Raw genomic sequence first — 12,060 nt, 5'->3', positions numbered from 1 at the left:
CGCTTTTCCACTGCATGGTAACAGCTCGACACGACTCGACTCGACTCGACTCAGCTCGCCTTTTTTGCGTTTCCACCGCGATCTAGTACCTCAAGTGGCTGCTTTTTCTAGTACCGCCTCGCTCTAGGTTCCAAGCGGCTGAGCCGATGCTAAAAGGTGACGTCGGCAGACGGCCGGCCACTGATTGGCCAGAGAGTGTGACGAAGTCATGAGAGCGACATGGCAACCATGCTGGTAACGATAGAACAGCCATAGTAGCGCCGCAGCCAACATATTCCACTTCTTCAACATGCCAGCTAATAATACGAACACGAATACCATCGCATCGATGTTCTCCATTGTTGTTATGTGGGTTCTGTCCATGTGTGGGTTACGTAGGTGTTGTTTGCGTCGCGTACAAAAATACGTCACGGCCCTTTCGCGCAGACGACCCCGCCCACGTCCCGGAGGTACTATTTGCGGTGGAAAAGCACCCGCGCTGCTACCGTGTCGAGTCGTGTCGAGTCGTGTCGTGTCGAGTCGAGCTACATGTGCGGTGGAAAAGCGGCATAAGTGGCCTTTTTTCCCTTACATCAGATTTTTTTTTCGGAGAAGAGCTGGGGCAGAGGCAGTAGAGTGTCGGCAGGATCTACGTCGTCTGGGGGTGACACCTCCATTGGTGTCCAGCTCTGTGCTTGCTCCAGGGCCCAAGTGTTTCCAGTGGGTTGCGGCAGCAATAAGGCTTTAGCTGATCGTGGTGAACCACCTTTACATTTACATTTACATTTAGGGCATTTAGCAGAAGCTTTTATCCAAAGCGGCTTACAATAAGTACATTTGTCATAAGAAGTGCATCAATATATCACTGTCGGTACAGAAAGGATGTTCATAGAACCAAGTGCAAGTACCACAATCGCTAGGCTAATCAATTACCGTGTTACAGCCATGATAGCAGCTACTGCAGTTGCTACACAGTTAAGTACTACAATACAATACAATACAATACAGTGTACAATGGTGCCCTTTACTTTAGTCTTTGGCCATTTCTGGATTCGATAAACCAGGTCGTCCAATTGACCCAGAGCGAAGAATGGCCCTTCGTAAGACGGGAGGAACTTCCTCACTTTGTTCTTGAAGTTTTTTGTTTCTTTAATGAGGTACCACACAGCATCACCAACGTTGTAATGTGTGCAGCAACAGTTCTTGTCATATTGTCTCCTTGCAAGTTTCACAGACTCTCCGAGAGCATCTCTGGTGATTTGGTGCGCCAGCTCCAGTCGCTCTCGAAGGTGCTGGACATACCCAGGGGCTGAGGGAGCTGGTTTAGGGTCCGGCGGCAGGCCGGATACAAGGTCTACTGGCTCACGCACTTCCCGGCCAAACGTCATGTAGTTCGGGGTGAAACCAGTTGAACTGTGCTTTGTTGCTCAGTTGATCATGACAGCGTAGGGAATCATGAGGTCCCAATCCCAGTGGCAACGCTTGGCTGTCATGGCCAGGATCGTTTGCAGAGTGGCATTGAACCTTTCAACTTGACCATCGGACTGAGGACGGCAAAGGTGTGATGTATGTTTAGTCGATCCCGAACAGCGTGCACATTTTCTGGAACACCTCAGACTCGAAGTTCCGGCCTTGGTCGCTGCGCAGTGTCTTCTGGGCTCCATAGCGACACACCCACTCTGAGGCGAGCCCTTCAGCCACAGTTACAGCTTGTTCGTTAGGTAGGGGAAAAGCTTTGACCCATTTTGTGAAATAGTCCCGTATTACCAGCACATATCTGTTGTGGCGTTCAGTCTCATTCAGTGGCCCCATAATATCCAAAGCGCTCCATAGGCGCTCAGACTCAAACAGTACCCATGGGGGCTTGTGGTGTGTTCCGTGGCCTGGCTTTTGATGCACAGCGGGTGCAGGTGTTACACCACAGGGCAACGTCCGCCCTCATTCTGTACCAGAAGTATCGGGTTTGCAGCCGAACTACAGTGCGCTCTACACCAAAATGTCCACCAACTTGTCCCTCATGCATCTGTCTCATGATGTCTGTCCGGAAGGTGCGGGGCAGCACCACTTGTGGATAGAATTGGGTATCGTCCAGGCAGTAGAGACGTCTAACCAGCACTCCATCTCTGATGGAGGCGTTTCCACTGGCTCCAATATGTCTTTGTGGCTGGGCTGCTTGGTGAGTTACCCATGCAGGACGTTCTCCGCTGGTTTCCAACCAGGTCTTGATGGGTGCAATGTCTGCGTCGTCTTCCTGGGCTTGTCGCAGCTCCTCCAGGGACCAACCACCAAACAGTTCATTTTCTTTTGACTTAGTCAGATATATTTTCTTTGGGGACTTTAAGTTGTTAGATTCAGCTGGCATTCAGCTACCCCCACTAGATTTACTTCTGTGGGAGCTGGGTGTCTCCCTACCCCCACTGGACTCAGCATCGCCTGGTTGATATCAGAGTCCAAATTGCACTGCACAGCCTGGCGGCTGATGTTCAACTGAGGAGGAGGTGGGCTGGGGAGCTTACAAGGACAGAACGGCAGGCAGGGTCTCCGGGAGAGGCTGTCTGCGTTGCCATGAAGCGGGCCAGGGCGATGGATGATCTCGAAGTTGTATTCGCCAAGTCTCTCGAGCCACCTGGCGAGCTGTCCCTCAGGCTCCTTCTTTCTTGTTAGCCACCGAAGGCTGCTGTGGTCGGTGCACATGTGAAGCGCCGCCCCAGGAGATACTGGTGACAGTGTGACGGGAAGTTGACCACTGCTAGCAATTCTCGCCTTGTGGTACAGTAATTCTGTTCAGTCGTGGACAGCTTGCGGCTTCCAAAGGCGAGCACACGTCCCACACCCTGCTGAACTTGTGAGAGAACAGCGCCGATACCGACGTCGCTGGCGTCTGTCCAGTATCATGTTGCCTCGGTCGAGTGGGTAGCCCAGGATTGGGGCGGTTGTAAGCAGGCATTTGAGTTCTTTAAATGCCGCCTGGCATTCCTCAGACCAACGAAACTGGGCATTTTTCTTGGTCAGGGCATGGACAGGTTCTGCAATGGAAGCAAAGTCTTTAACGAACCGCCGATAGTAAGATGCAAGGCCCACAAAGCGACAGACATCTTGGAGTGACATCGGTGTTGGCCAGTCCTGCACTTTCTGGACTTTGCTGGGGTCAGTGGCCACACCGCTCTCGGAAACAATGTGACACAGGTAGACTACTTTGCGGCGAAGAGGCAGCACTTAGACGGTTTTAGTTTCAGTTTGGCCTGGTGGAGACGACTGAAAACCTGGCCCAGCCGCTGCAGCATCTGCGGAACGTCGCTGCCAAGAACGATGATGTCATCCAGGTACACTAGGCAAGACTCCCACTGCATGCCGGCCAGCATGTGGTCCATAAATCGCTGAAATGTCGCCGAAGCATTACACGGTACAAATGACATGAAGAAGCCTTAGTCTAAGCACATCAAATAATTAGTAACACTAACTGTAAAATAAGAAACCAAAGTAAATCAGTATGTGATTCCCTAACTCTAATATTGACGTAGTTTTCACCTTGCCAAATAACGCTACTTAATGCATGTGAATTTAGTTTCGTATTCCGGTTACAAAATTTTTAAACTACACAAATGACCATGATCATATATTTGCATTTTTGCATAAATCCTAAGTCAACATATTTTATGAACTGCTCATTTCCTCTACAGCTCAAACTCGTGAGTAAAGGTTGTTTCCTCACAGGACTGGACCGCTCTCAATGTCTTGAGGTCCAGCCCTAGACCGGCTGACTGTGGAGAGCTGGACTGGGAGAGGAGACCCAGACTGAGGAGGGTGGACTGGGAGTGAGACAGATCCATTATGTGTGGGGCTTGAGGGTGGGGCTGGATCCAGTCACCATGATGATCATCTATAGTTTCAGGGATAGTTATGGTATGTTCTTGTTGGTCCCTGGTTCATGCAGGAGAGTCAGTCGACATTAGTGGTGAAGTCACTGGAAGAGAAGGCAGCAGAGAGTCAGGACATACAGCCAACCTCCACACTCATTTGGTAATGTCGGTTTTTTCTGCACCTTTTGCAAACAATTGTGTCTCTCTGATGACCAGTAAGCTTCTCTGGTAAAGCTGTTCTGCAGTGCTCTCCCTCTCCCCCCTTCCCCTCCTGTCCTCTCCTCCTCCCTCTCCCCCCTTCCCCTCCTGTCCTCTCCTCCTCCCTCTCCCCCCTTCCCCTCCTGTCCTCTCCTCCTCCCTCTCCTCACCCTTAGAGTAGCCTTCATTTCCCTCACTCTCAACACCTCCATCCTCCTCTATCACATCTTCACTATCTGGGCTGAAGGCTGAAGGGTGGAACAGCTCAAACACAGGAGCAGAACAGTTATTTTATTTCAATACACCCACAGACCCACACACTACCTGTTGGACGGTAGTCTTGGCTCAACTCCTTGCTCAGTGTTTCCATCTTAATAAATTATGATCAAATTATTTACACGGTGCATCATGTAATAAATATCACTCAGTATAAGTTCACGCATATTATATTCTGTTCAACCCAGTAATAACACAACAACACCTTTGATTGCGGAGTTGATTCTATATAGTGATAAACGACACAGTCACATGTCAGGAGAGCAGTCGATATCATTTAGCCAAACCATGATTCATGTTAGTTTAATGCAAACATTATACTTGTTAGTTTAATATGACATGATAGAGGTTAGTTAATGTAACCATGATACATACGTTAGTTTAATGTATCACTTACCTCTTTTATTCTTCCTGTGAATAATGGCTATGATTAATCCCATTAAAGCCATTACCAGTATGACTCCTGGTATTACTCCTGCCACTAGTCCTGTCTGTGGACCATGTTCTCCACATTCAGAATCAGTTGAATCAGTTCCTGGTTTCACCTGTTTCAGTTCCTTAGATTCACATCTGAAATGAGAAGGACCAGACAACAGGTTTAGTTTCAGGGTGTGTAGTGTACATCCTATCCTGGGGGGAGGATAGTAGACTGGGGGTTTTATCTCCTGGTCCAAAGGTACTGGGTTTGATCCCCAATGTCCACAACCTTCCTGTAGGCCTTCAGGTATATTCTTGTTCTTGAGCTAGCTGCCTGACCCCTACCTGATCCTAATGAGCTGTATCTGCCTCTATTAGAAATGACTGAACGACACATTGGATGAAATGAAAATAGAAGATCATGTTTCATTATAAAGCTTTTATGATACTTTGCAGTTTATTTGATTACCATTTTACTGATTAAATGGAAAAGACAAGAACAAAACACAATGACTGCTAATAATAAGCCAATGCCAATAATTAGCCACACCATGCACATATGGTATATTGCCCAGGCCTGATGCTAAAAGTCTCATGAATGAACTCTGTTTTGATAAATTAACTATAATATTTACTTACTTTTTGTAGTTCTGACAAGACGATGATGTGCCATTTGAGAATGTTCCATCAGTACAGTGAAGGCACTCTGTGTCTTTATCTGCTGTTCCTGTAGGAATGTATGGATGTTTTATTAGAACAAGATCATTCTCAGATGTGGTGTTAACATTACATTTGTGTAAAACATGGCGAGGTTAAATAATACAACTACCTTCACCACATTTGTTTGGCGCAAGCTCCAAGAAGGAAGAAGAAAACAGAGAATTGTATTTCAAAGGTGTTTCTATCTATCGACTCATTGCCAGACTGTTGTAGATGATCATGGAATAACTTAGACACCAATACATTAAATGTTAAGAAGCTGGATGTCCCCTTATAGGGCTGAATATAATCAGTAGATGTTTAAAGCTATACTTTAAAGTCCAGGTCTCTGTTGTCAAAGAAATATCTATAAGACGTCCTGAATAAATTAAAGGTTAAATAAAAAATGCAATTAAATGAAAGTTGATGTGCAGTATATATAGAACACCAACCTCTTTGACCAATGTATTGTCCAGGACTGCAAACCGTGTGTCTCTGAGCGGCCCTACATCCACCTCCGTTAGAGTCACTACAGAAGAATCCATCCAGGACCTCACACACAGCATCTGATGTTGATGAACACGACTTCTTCACCTTCAGACCGAGACCTGTCAATCACAACAGTTACAGAGGGACCTGAGAGGATGAGAAGGTTGTCTGAGGAAGTCTTAGATTACAATAACTTGATAGGAAAAGAAGGGGAGTATTCAGCGCAGTCAAGGGGCATCTAGGCACCTGTTACGCTCATTCATCTAAACTCAATTCCTTCCCTGTTACTCAGTATTCATGGTCTTGCTTAAGGGGGAAAGGGTTTTAAATGACATGGGTACATATCAATGAGCTAATAAATTGAAAAGTGAAAATGTACCTGCATCACAATGTTTACATGCAAAGCATTGTTCACGCCCATTGTCTCCATCTTGGAAAGTACCTTCTGTGCAAGATGCACATGATGTACTCCTGGATTGTTTGCAATGTCTACTAACATACATTCCTGTTGGAACCAAAACAATTGACTATGAATAAAAACAAAAACAAACAAAATAACATTCTGAATTAGAGATTTTTGAACCAGGTAATTAGTCAGGATATTGTCTCTTACCTGGTGGACAGGTTGGACAACAGCCCTCTTCTGTACTGTATTCTGCTGGGCGACAATTTGCTGATGCAGTAGCATTGTCAATATAATAAATATGAAATAAAAGTAGGCCTAAATATATCTTGAAAATGAATTCAACATAGAAAAATAACATTTTCCAATTTGTATTTGCCTAAACCATCAAAATGTTTAACATATTTTGAGGGCATCAAAGTTGTGTGGGTGCAATTAATGAATTGTAAAATAAGGTTTATTTTTTTGACATGCTTTCATTTAAAAGTTACATGGGCAACACTTTATATTTTGGCTGCCATATCATCATTGCAATGCATGTTGACGTTCTGAAATATCTGGGGAGAGAATAGATAAAAGAAAGGCAGCTAATGAATGCAATATTTTTTCTTTATAGGTCCATACAGGCAACGCATGCTTGATCTGAAACACTCATATTGCCTTTGCATGCAGCCCTTTCGAAATGCATTTGGGGTCCGTCCGTTGTGTCGGCTCAAAAAGTTGAGAAATTGTCAACTTTTCAGGCAGCGACGGATCCGTCGGTCAATCAGATCAAGTTTTGCGAATATACGCAAATAAACTGTCCAATTAAACAGTGTGTTTATACAACCCGGGTTGTATAGGGCTCTTAATTACGCCTCTTCCGGTAGACCCCACCCAGAGGTCCCCATAGAATGGGAGTCAATGGAAAGAAATGTATTATTTTCTGATCCCAAATGCCTTGGATATGTTTTTTTAGACTGTAGTTCAAAATGTGCCGCAGTTTCACTTCTTCTTCCTCAAAAACCCAGGTTATTTCCCATAGACATCGGACCGGGGGAACGGGGAGGCATCATGTGTCTAATCACACGGATGTTTGATAAGAACTGGATCTCTATGATGACCTCAGTTCATCTCTATGATGAACTGCAGATTTGTGAAAATATTGCAAGAGTGTCCACACAGATTTGCAGGCAATTCCATGTGAACAAATAACTGCTGGAAGCTGCCAGGAATAGGCACATATATAAAATAGACAGCTTCAATGTCATTGAAAAGCCTACTCTCTGCTTTTCATCCGTCCCAACAGCAAGGTTTTTCTGTAGGCCTACTACAATGCTTTGCAAATGGAAATAAGTCACACGGATAAATGGTCGTGTAGAAGTTAGGCTATTGATTATATGAAAATAAAATGGAAGTGCAATCATTTATGGTATTTATAAGTTCATAAATACATTAACACATTTTTCTTTCATTCATTGATTAACATTAAGGGATTACACAGAAAAACATGTGCAATATGTGCAATGTACATTTTGTATTAACGTAGGCCTAATGATTTTATTCTGGTACCACCGAATGTCGGCAACAATGTAAAATTCACTTAGTAACTGAGTTTCTGAAGATAAATCCACCTTACCTGACTTCATATTGAGTATGTCTTTCGCAATATTTATTTTTCATGTCAGCCTTTATCTGTTGTTCAGGTCAACTTTGCGCAGTTTCACGTCAAGTTAAAATCCATAATGTAATGGACACGAGCTAGTTTCACTCAACCACACACCAGATTTGTTAAGTCTCGGTTTCAGTATAAATATGGGAGGTGCTGAAAAACTAATTAGGTCCTTTGTGGTATGGTCGTCTCGGGCTAGGTATGACTCGGAGGTTGGTAAATGTTCAACAAGTGGTTTATTCTAACAGAGACTCAAGGTAAACAAGCTTGCGTTCTGGAGGTGGTTCATGAAGCAACTCTCGAACACAGGTAAACAAACAGTTTATACTGGGAATGGGCGGAATGGTAAATAAGCCACGCTTACATGTTCTAATTTACCCAGGTAAACCTTTGGTATTTCTTGGCTTTAGCGGAAATGGCAAATGTTTGCAGTCTGACCCTTGAAACATGTCGTCAGAAATAGCATAGACTAAAACAATTTACATCATTCCCCCTTTGAGGCTGAAAGACTCACATAACGTGATAAACAAACTGTAAACAAACTGCACATGAATTGCTATAGGTCAGCAAATGTCAATGACAGAACTTCATGTGAAATAATGCAAGGCCTTTGACAAACATTGATTCTTTGACTGGTGTCTGGCGTCCTGGTAGCTGGATCACCTCCTCTAAACGGCCGTGGAGTTCTCTTTGCTTCACTATGACCACGACTGAGCGCACCCTAGAGGTGAACCCCCCGCGCTCCATGGACTACACTCCGTGGCTCTGATAGGAGGGATCCGCTGTAGTCGGAGTCTGTGTGGATGTGTCCGCCGCGTCCACGTCCTCCTCTAGGTCACCGTCCTGTGAGAGATCATACACAATGGGCACAGCATCAGGGTTGGGGAATATACAGGGGTAGGCATAAGTGGAGGCACCCATGCTAAAGTCGACTAAAAAGAGGAATAAAAATTAACCTTTCGGAAATTTATCTTAATGCCTTAATTAAACTAATGAGGAAAAATCCAACCTTTAAGGACAACAATTTGCTTTGTGAATGAATAATGTATCGTAAATAAATAGATATTGTCCATTAAAATACAGGGTGCGTAAGTATGGACGCCCCTATGTTAAATTTCGACCAATCACGAGGTGTTTCGAAAGGCATACTGGGTTTCGCAAGGCATACTGCTAAGCACAGTCGCAAAGCATACTATGCTTTCCTTCCTTAATGGCAATTTTACCTCTCTCGTTAGATTTAGCAATCATGGAGCCCCCACTTGGCTAACGTTAGTTCTATGCTACCCGTACTTGAAACTGCTGTTTGAGAAAATCGAACTAGCGAATGTTCCGGAAGTTGACAGCCGTGCGAAGAAGAAGGGGTTCGGTGTTGACGGTGAAAGTTAGGCCGGTTTATAGCAGAGTTTCCGTTGTCGGTTATTACCGGTCATTGACCGGAAAAAAATGAGGACCGACAATTCTAAATGTCCGCGGTCAGAATGACCAGTGGCGACTCGTCATTAGGGGCATGTCGCTACTCTCACATGAAAAAAAGAAAAGAAAAAGAAAATGAAAAAAAAAAAATATATAGAAAAAATAGAATATATATATTTTTATATATAAAAAATAATCTCTATTATTTTAAAATGAAAGAGGGGTTTTGTTTTACATAATTTGTTTATTGTATAAGTCGCTGATGGAGGAAACCCATCGCAACGGAAATCCCGGTCGGATCCATCTGATTGGTGTGTGTGTGTGCGTGTGTGTGTTTGTGTGTGCATGCCTGTGTGTTTCTATTCTATTCTATTCTATTCTATTCTATGCAGTGTTACCCTTTAGGTTTCTTTTGATAAAAACGACAGTGTTAGCCCTTATGTTTTTTTCTCATGATGACTGATGAAAAACAACAGTCCCTTATATTTTATTTGACAAGGACACTTTCTTTTTTTTTTTTATATGTTTTCTTTCTTATATTTTATTTGACAAAGAAAACAGTGTTACCCCTTATGTTTTTTTTCATGACGACCAATAAAAAAACATTTAACCCTTGTGTTTTTTTTCATGATGACCAATAAAAAACAACAGTGTTAACCCCTATGGTTTTTTTCATGACGACCAATAAAAAACCACAGTGTTACCCCTTCTGTTTTTTTTCATGATGACCAATAAAAAAACAGTGTTTCCCCTTATGTTATTTTCCCATGATGACTGATGAAAAACAACAGTTTTACCCCTTATGTTTTTTTTCATGAAGACCAATAAAAAACAGTGTTACCCCTTATGTTTCTTTCATGACGACCAATAAAAAACAACAGTGTTACCCCTTAAGTTTTTTTTCATGACGACCAATGAAAAACGACAGGGTCACCCCTTATGTTTTTTTTCATGTAGGCCAATAAAAAACAACAGTGTCACCCCTCATGTTTCATTTGATAAAAACGACAGTGTTACCCCCTATGTTTTATTCGATACATTTCGACAGTGTTACCCCTTATGGGTTTTTCATGACGACAAATAAAGCACGACAGTGTTACCCTTTACGTATCTTTTGAGAAAAAGGACAGTGTTACCCCTTATGTTATTTTTTCCCATGATGACTGATGAAAAACAGTGTTACCCCTTATATTTTATTTGACAAGGACCATTTTTTTTTTTTTTCAAATGTTTTTTTTCATGACGACCAATAAAATACGACAGTGTTACCGCTTATATTTTATCTGACAAAGACAACAGTGTTACCCCTAATGTTTTTTTTCATGACGACCAATAAAAAACGACAGTTTCTTATTGGTCAGTTTCTTATTGGTAGGCCTATGTTTTTTTTCATGACGACCAATAAAAAACAGTCTTATCCCTTAAGGTTTTTTATGAAGAAAAACGACAGTGTCACCCCTCATGTTTCATTTGGTAAAAACGACAGTGTTACCCCCTATGTTTTATTCGATACATTTCGACAGTGTTACCCCTTATGGGTTTTTCATGACGACAGATAAAAAACAACAGTGTTACCCTTTACGTTTCATTTGATAAAAACGACAGGTTTACCCCTTATGTTTTTTTGACATGACTGATGAAAAACAACAGTGTTAACCCTTATATTTTATTTGACAAGGACAATATATATATATTTTTTTGTCAAAGTTTTTGCGGGGATCCGATCCTGAGCTGTTTGGAGTGTTAACATCCGAACTTATCAATGCACCATCAAGACACCGAATAAAGTAATCACAATGGTTATACTTGACTTTATAATTCGGATGAAATAGAAATACGAGTCTTCCAACAGAGGACATCAACCTGACTTGAACCCCGGTCACCAGGGGGTTAGCTCACAGCTCTCTCCACTTCCCACTGAGATTTGTAATTTATTGATGTCTGAGGTTATATATGACAATAGACATGATAGCATTACGTTTAAAATTAAAGATATTGTGTTTTCCACAGAAATTGAGCCGCGGTCTCCAGTGGGTTAGGCAGAGTACACTCCACTGAGGCGATGACAATACACAATAATCAATCATCAATAAAGAGGATATACATGACATTCAAATGTATGTGTGTATTTCTATTATTTCCCTTATGTTTTTTTCATGACAACTGTTACGACCGGCCTAGGGGAACCGGACATAACGAATGGTGCTCCCCTCTTTTCCCACTCCCAAGGACGACCAGGCACACAGGGCTGCAGTCCAGCATAAGCTGATTTATTCAATTGTTGTAGTCTCGGGGTGAGCCTAGCCAAAACAACAAACAAAACAATCTAACCCCAAAACTAACTTCCCTAACAGACAAACCAAAGAAAGCAAAGTTCACAGGATTCTTACTGACTCCCTACATGATAAACAGGAGAAAACAACGATAAACAAAACAAGCTACTCACCCCTACGAATATCTGGACTGCTTAAGTTTTATCATAACAAAACACAATACAACATAATGCCACATAGTAAGCCTGGTGCAGTTGGGAGCAGGGTCAAGGAAAGGAGAATGATTGTCTCCAGCGGCGGCCATTTATAGCAGCTCCTCCAGCCCCTGCACCAATCAACAGCCAGCACCTGGAGAAACACCAATGGTGGTAGCACCACCCTCAGGCCGGGAGGAGCAGCACC

General features: G+C 43.0%; 1 long non-coding RNA gene across 1 annotated transcript; it reads right to left on the bottom strand.

Annotated features, from left to right (window-relative positions):
- Positions 1–6,340: 6,340 nt before the first annotated feature.
- Positions 6,341–8,108, bottom strand: LOC130389762 (uncharacterized). The gene is made up of 3 exons (XR_008896609.1): positions 7,940–8,108; positions 6,532–6,878; positions 6,341–6,423 (listed from the first exon to the last, which is right to left on the bottom strand). It is a non-coding gene; the product is annotated as an uncharacterized LOC130389762 (long non-coding RNA).
- Positions 8,109–12,060: the final 3,952 nt, after the last annotated feature.

The sequence above is a fragment of the Gadus chalcogrammus genome, chromosome 1 (assembly GCF_026213295.1).
Source record: "Gadus chalcogrammus isolate NIFS_2021 chromosome 1, NIFS_Gcha_1.0, whole genome shotgun sequence".
In the NCBI taxonomy this organism is placed as follows: domain Eukaryota; kingdom Metazoa; phylum Chordata; class Actinopteri; order Gadiformes; family Gadidae; genus Gadus; species Gadus chalcogrammus.
Note: the sequence above shows the minus strand (reverse complement) of the source record. Positions and strands in the feature narration are given on the sequence as shown.